The sequence below is a fragment of the Monodon monoceros genome, unplaced genomic scaffold (assembly GCF_005190385.1).
Source record: "Monodon monoceros isolate NGI ecotype Baffin Bay Population unplaced genomic scaffold, NGI_Narwhal_1 Contig1805_ctg1, whole genome shotgun sequence".
NCBI lineage: Eukaryota > Metazoa > Chordata > Mammalia > Artiodactyla > Monodontidae > Monodon > Monodon monoceros.
In genome coordinates this window covers 1-7,345 of record NW_021697687.1, presented here as the reverse complement: position 1 = coordinate 7,345, position 7,345 = coordinate 1, and the positions used below count along the sequence as shown (strand labels likewise).

The 7,345-nt window shown below is 42.9% G+C and overlaps 1 pseudogene; it reads left to right on the top strand.

Annotated features, from left to right (window-relative positions):
- The first annotated feature begins 2,800 nt into the window (after positions 1 to 2,800).
- Positions 2,801 to 7,324, top strand: LOC114892756 (annotated as a pseudogene).
- Positions 7,325 to 7,345: the final 21 nt, after the last annotated feature.

Sequence of the window (7,345 nt, the reverse complement as noted above, 5' to 3'; positions counted from 1 at the left end):
TCACGTCATCTCTGGTCCACTCTGTGGAGTGGAAACTTTGGAGGAATGGCCAATGTGTTCCGCGGCATAGGAAGAGGGAAATTGTGAATGTGACTTTCTAAATTGTGGAGGAACTAACCACTGTAAATGTGCCTTGAACTATGTTGTTTAATTTGACCAGTCAGCTCAATGACTTTCCCCTTGAATGAAATGCTGCTACGTATATGAGCAGAAAAACAAAACTGGTATAAGGAAGAGATAGCTAGTGGGAAGCAGCCGCATAGCACAGGGAGATGCGCTCGGTGCTTTGTGACCACCTAGAGGGGTGGGATAGGGAGGGTGGGAGGGAGGGAGATGCAAGAGGGAGGAGATATGGGGACATATGTATAACTGATTTACTTTGTTATAAAGCAGAAACTAACACACCATTGTAAAGCAATTATACTCCAATGAAGATGTTAAAAAAAAAACTGGTATAAGGAGATGGAGAGACTGGGAGTCTTATTTTCCCACCAATTAACTTTGCCTCTGACCATGACCTTCCCTTTGAGTCTCCTAGACCTTGGGGGTGATCGCAGCCCCTTGGATTGGGTGACGGCAACCCCATCTTCACTAGAACCTCTATAGTTAACTTTGATTTTTCCCACTCCGTCTATCCATCCCATGTATGCAGTCAGACATTTGATCTTGGACTTTTCCTGACAAAATATGCTTGAATATAACCATTTCTTTTCACTCCCACTGCTACTGCTATTGTCACTGCCTTAACTAGGGCTTTATCTTGAAGTTCTTTATATAAATATATAAATATCTATATATAAATATAACATACAAATAAATAAAATATAATATTAATTCTGATGATTTTGAAGCCTTTTCTTGATAAAGACTTTTCCTGATAAAGATACACAATATCTTATATAAATATTTTTGTATTATCTGTTCTTTTCTTAGACTTTTAGCCATATGATTCTATCTCTTGGTTTGTCTAGAACTTTTTGATTGAATGCTGGCTATTTTATTTGGCTTTTTTTGTTTTTCTCAGTGGAAATGTTGTTTTGCTTCAAAATATTTTATTCTACCTGGAAGTAGCAAATCTTCAAATTACAATTTTTTAAATGCTTTCAAATATCAATACTATAGGTGTCACAAAATCTAGAAAAATGACATTTAAAAATTAACTACTGCCAGATGTGTGTCTATAAAACTTTTCCCCCACTCTTTTAGCTATATATTCTTTAACTGCCTCCTCTTACGACAGTTTATGTATTTTCGAAATAAAATTTTAAGAAATAAACTTTGCAGTTTTTAGACATAGATTTCTTGTAACATGGTTGATTAGAATTTGCTTCTAGTTATTAATAGTTTAGAAAAGTTTATTTCAGCTTCACAATTTATTATTGATAATGTCACATTAATTTTCATTGTTAACTTTGAGAAAACCTCTATGGATTACTTCCTCATAAGTATTTACTATTATAAATGCATTACTGATTTCAGTACTGCTATAGGTCTGTGCATTACAGGGATTCTGATAAAATACTCACTCACACCATTCCATTACACACATTGTTGATGGAGTATATTCATTTATTTATTTACTTATTTATTTATTTATTTTTGGCTGTGTTGGGTCTTCGTTGCTGTGCGCAGGCTTTCTCTACTTGCAGGGACTGGGGGCCACTCTTCGTTGCGGTGCACAGGCTTCTCACTGCGGTGGCTTCTCTTGTTGCAGAGCACGGGCGCTAGGCACGGAGGCTTCAGTAGTTGTGGCTCGCAGGCTCAATAGTCGTGGCTCACGGGCTCTAGAGCGCAGGTTCCGTAGTTGTGGCACACCGGCTTAGTTGCTCCGTGGCATGTGGGATCTTCCCGGACCAGGGCTCGAACCCTTGTCCCCTGCATTGGCAGGTGGCTTCTTAACCACTGCGCCATCGGGGAAGCCCCTGGAGTATATTCCTGACAGAAGAAAATTTCCGTTTTGACTAAGCATTGATGAGAGAACTGAATCTTTGACTTATCTTTCACATGCCTGATGATTGAAATAATTTTCCACAGAATAGCTTCTGGTTTTGTACTTTTCAGTTGTTTTTTTCTTCTTCAAACGCACATGCTTTGAGAGCTGTGAAGTGCAAGACATGGCTATATTGTAAGGTGGTTTTTGTCCTTATGCTTCTGTGTCTTGTGCTAGGTTAAGTCAGTAGAGTAGTCAGTATGAGTACTGGAAGTTATTCCTGTAATGGGATAGTATATAGTCAATTACATACGGCGGTGTCTGAAAATCACATAATAGCCTCACTTAAAACATCTCCTTAGGGCTTCCCTGGTGGCGCAGCGGTTGAGAGTCCACCTGCCGACGCAGGGGACACGGGTTCGTGTCCCGGTCCGGGAAGATCCCACATGCCGCGGAGCGGCTAGGCCCGTGAGCCATGGCCGCTGAGCCTGTGCGTCCGGAGCCTGTGCTCCGCAACGGGAGAGGCCACAACAGTGAGAGGCCCGCGTACCACAGAAAAAAGAAAATCTCCTTAGCCAGATTTCAAAAAAGCCTGTGGCCATTCCAATATGATCCAACATAGCGGAATATGATAGAAGGAAAATTGGCAAAGAAAGAGACGCTGGTCTTACCTGATGGAAGTTAAAATATCTCACTTTTGACAATTTTGCAAAAACTTATAATTCCATGAACTAATTTCTAGGGTTCTTCATAGGACCTAAAAAGGAACCCATAGAGTTGTGGAACAACAATAGAAGCTGCTGTGATGAGAAGCCCGGGCACCGCAACAAAGAGTAGCCCCCGCTCACCGCAACTAGAGAAAGTCTGCACGCAGCATTGAAGACCCAACGCGGCCAAAATAAAAATAAATAAAGATAAATAGATTTATTTTTAAAAAAGTAATACTCAGGTTTGAGGCATGAGAAATATGATGAGAAATTAGCTAATCCTTTCAGAACTTTTAAAATATCAAACTCGGTCTCTAAGATTTTAGCATTATATACAACGTTGGTTACTTATGAGTGGTTTGGGAAGGCCAATTTAAAATTTTCTGATCTTACTGTATTGAAATACACGGCCCTAATGTTTTCCACATTGACTATATGAATGATGAAGTAAAGTCAATCATGTATTTCCTTTCCAACTGGACAGAAAACAAAAATTTAAAAAGTGTTTGGACTACTGACTTTTGATTTCTTCTAAGGCAAGTGTATAGGTAATTTTTATTCCCTGATTAGGAGAAAAATGGTGGAAGAGGGCAGGGTTAAGAATTAAGATTTCAAGAGCGTGAGAGGTAGATGGCCAACCAGAGTTCCTAAGGTTCGGTGCCTGTAACTGTTGCCGCCGCTTAAGCCTGCCAAAGCAGTGGTACGGCTGCTGCCCTCGTATTTGCTACCTCTAGAAACATTCTTGCCAGTAGTGGCGGCAGCGGGACTCAATTACCCCCTTTTCTCACTCTCTCCAGAAGCTCCAGATGGCGTCTTCTGTGGGCAACGTGGCCGACAGCACAGAACCAACGAAACGTATGCTTTCCTTCCAAGGGTTAGCTGAGTTGGCACATCGAGAATATCAGGCAGGAGATTTTGAGGCAGCTGAGAGACACTGCATGCAGCTGTGGAGACAAGAGCCAGACAATACTGGAGTACTTTTATTACTTTCATCTCTACACTTCCAGTGTCGAAGGCTGGACAGATCTGCCCACTTTAGTACTCTGGCAATTAAACAGAACCCTCTTCTGGCAGAAGCCTATTCGAATTTGGGGAATGTGTACAAGGAAAGAGGGCAGTTGCAGGAAGCAATGGAGCATTACCGGCATGCATTGCATCTCAAACCAGATTTCATCGATGGTTATATTAACCTGGCAGCCGCTTTGGTAGCAGCAGGCGACATGCAAGGGGCAGTACAAGCTTACGTCTCTGCTCTTCAGTGCAATCCTGATTTGTACTGTGTTCGCAGTGACCTGGGGAACCTGCTCAAAGCCCTGGGTCGCTTGGAAGGAGCCAAGGCATGTTATTTGAAAGCAGTGGAGACGCAACCGAACTTTGCAGTAGCTTGGAGTAATCTTGGCTGTGTTTTCAATGCACAAGGGGAGATTTGGCTTGCAATTCATCACTTTGAAAAGGCTGTCACCCTTGACCCCAATTTTCTGGATGCTTATATCAATTTAGGAAATGTCTTGAAAGAGGCACGGATTTTTGACAGAGCTGTGGCAGCTTACCTTTGTGCCCTAAGCTTGAGCCCAAATCATGCAGTGGTACGTGCCAACCTGGCTTGTGTATACTATGAGCAAGGCCTGATGGATCTGGCAATAGACACCTACAGGCGAGCTATTGAATTGCAACCACATTTCCCTGATGCTTACTGCAACCTAGCCAACGCTCTGGAAGAGAAGGGCCGTGTTGCCGAAGCAGAAGATTGTTATAATACAGCTCTGCGGCTGTGCCCCACCCATGCAGACTCTCTGAATAACCTGGCCAATATCAAAGGAGACCAGGGAAACATTGAAGAGGCAGTTCGCTTGTATCGTAAAGCATTAGAAGTCTTCCCAGAGTTTGCTGTTGCCCATTCAAATTTAGCAAGTGTATTGCAGCAGCAGGGGAAACTGCAGGAAGCTCTGATGCATTATAAGGAGGCTGTTCGAATCAGTCCTACCTTTGCTGATGCCTACTGTAACATGGGAAACACTCTAAAGGAGATGCAGGATGTTCAGGGAGCCTTGCAGTGTTATACTCGTGCCATTCAGATTAACCCTGCACTTGCGGATGCCCACAGCAATCTGGCTTCCATTCACAAGTATTCAGGGAATATTCCAGAAGCAATTGCTTCTTATCGCACTGCTCTGAAGCTTGAACCTGACTTTCCTGACGCTTATTGTGATTTGGCTCATTGCCTGCAGATTGTCTGTGATTGGACAGACTATGATGAGCGAATGAAGAAGTTGGTCAGCATTGTGGCTGACCAGCTGGAGAAGAATAGGTTGCCTTCTGTGCAGCCTCATCATAGTATGCTCTATCCTCTTTCTCATGGCTTCAGGAAGGCTATTGCTGAGAGCCATGGGAACCTCTGCTTGGATGAGATCAGTGTCCTTCATAAACCACCGTACGAACATCCAAAAGACTTGAAGCTCAGTGATGGTCGACTGCGTGTAGGATACGTGAGTTCTGACTTTGGGAATCATCCTACCTCTCATCTTATGCAGTCTATTCCAGGCACGCACAATCCTGATAAATTTGAGGTCTTCTGTTATGCCCTGAGCCCAGATGATGGCACAAACTTCCGAGCGAAGGTGATGGCAGAAGCCCATCATTTCATTGATCTTTCTCAGATTCCATGCAATGGGAAAGCAGCTGATCGCATCCATCAAGATGGTATACACATCCTTGTAAATATGAATGGTTATACCAGGGGTGCTCGAAATGAACTCTTTGCTCTCAGGCCAGCTCCTATTCAGGCAATGTGGCTGGGCTACCCTGGGACCAGTGGCGTGCTTTTCATGGATTATATCATCACTGATCAGGAAACTTCACCTGCTGAAGTTGCTGAGCAGTATTCTGAGAAACTGGCTTATATGCCCCATACTTTCTTTATTGGTGATCATGCTAATATGTTCCCTCACCTGAAGAAGAAAGCAGTCATCGATTTTAAGTCCAATGGGCACATTTATGACAATCGGATTGTGCTGAATGGCATCGACCTCAAAGCATTTCTTGATAGTCTCCCAGATGTGCAAATTGTCAAGATGAAATGTCCTGAGGGAGGAGACACCGCAGACAGCAGTAATACAGCTCTTAATATGCCTGTCATTCCTATGAATACTATTGCAGAGGCAGTTATTGAAATGATTAACAGAGGACAAATTCAGATAACAATTAATGGATTCAGTCTTAGCAATGGACTGGCAACTACCCAGATCAACATTAAGGCTGCCACTGGAGAGGAGGTTCCCCGTACCATTATTGTAACCACACGTTCTCAGTACGGGTTACCGGAAGATGCCATTGTGTACTGTAACTTCAATCAGTTATATAAAATTGACCCATCTACTTTGCAGATGTGGGCAAATATTCTGAAGTGTGTTCCCAATAGTGTACTGTGGCTGTTGCGTTTTCCAGCAGTAGGAGAACCTAATATTCAACAGTACGCACAAAATATGGGCCTTCCCCAGAACCGTATCATTTTTTCACCTGTTGCTCCTAAAGAGGAGCATGTTCGGAGAGGCCAGCTGGCTGATGTCTGCTTGGACACTCCACTCTGTAATGGACACACCACAGGGATGGATGTCCTTTGGTCAGGGACACCCATGGTGACTATGCCAGGAGAGACTCTTGCTTCCCGAGTTGCAGCTTCCCAGCTCACTTGTTTAGGCTGTCTTGAGCTTATTGCTAAAAATAGTCAAGAATATGAAGACATAGCTGTGAAACTGGGAACTGATCTAGAATACCTGAAGAAAATTCGTGGCAAAGTCTGGAAGCAGAGAACATCTAGCCCTCTGTTCAACACCAAACAGTACACAATGGACCTAGAGCGGCTCTATCTACAGATGTGGGAGCATTACGCAGCTGGCAACAAACCTGATCACATGATTAAGCCTGTTGAAGTCACTGAATCGGCCTAAATAATGACTGTGTGCACAGCAGAATTACCCTGTACCTGAGCCTCAGCCTTCTGGGGGAAAGGGAACTACTTTTTCCTTATCCGTACAATACCATGTTGCAGATGGGTGACAGACATAAGAAATAGCACAGCCAGACTTGCTTCCTGCATGATCATGATCGTGATAGGGAGAGACACAAGAGATGGGAAACTGCTGTTCCACAAGGAGTCTCCATAGAATTTTGCAGCATCCAGGTGTCTGGAAGGTCTGGAAGGTAAGTCTGGAAGGTCTGATCTCCCTTGGTCTTCCATGGGATGGATGGTTAGTGTGGAAGGGAGATAGAGATTGCCCAGCCATTTTGTGATTATCATGGATTGATTGAGTCTTCTGGATTAATATTTTTCTTTATATTTTGGGTATTGGAGCTTTTAAAAATGTTTGGTTTCAGGTATTTTTATTCATGTGAAGTGTATATGATTCTCTTGAGAGAAGGTTTTAAGCTAAAATATTCCTTGTTTTAGTTTCTGAACTCTACAGATAAATGGGGACTTTGCTGGTGTAGTCTTTTTATAGGTTTTATAAACCACTTGAGCCTACATCAGTCATTTTAGTTTGTGACATAATGTTTGGAACTATCAGTGCTTTGTTGGTTTATAGATGATGGCTTAAATTCTTTTCCTGGTCCGCTTCCTTCTTCCCTTCCCCCCACTTTAAAAATTCTCCTGTAACTTGGCGAACAAAAAACCAAGTCTGATTCAAAACCTCCCAGAGTGTTTCTCTTA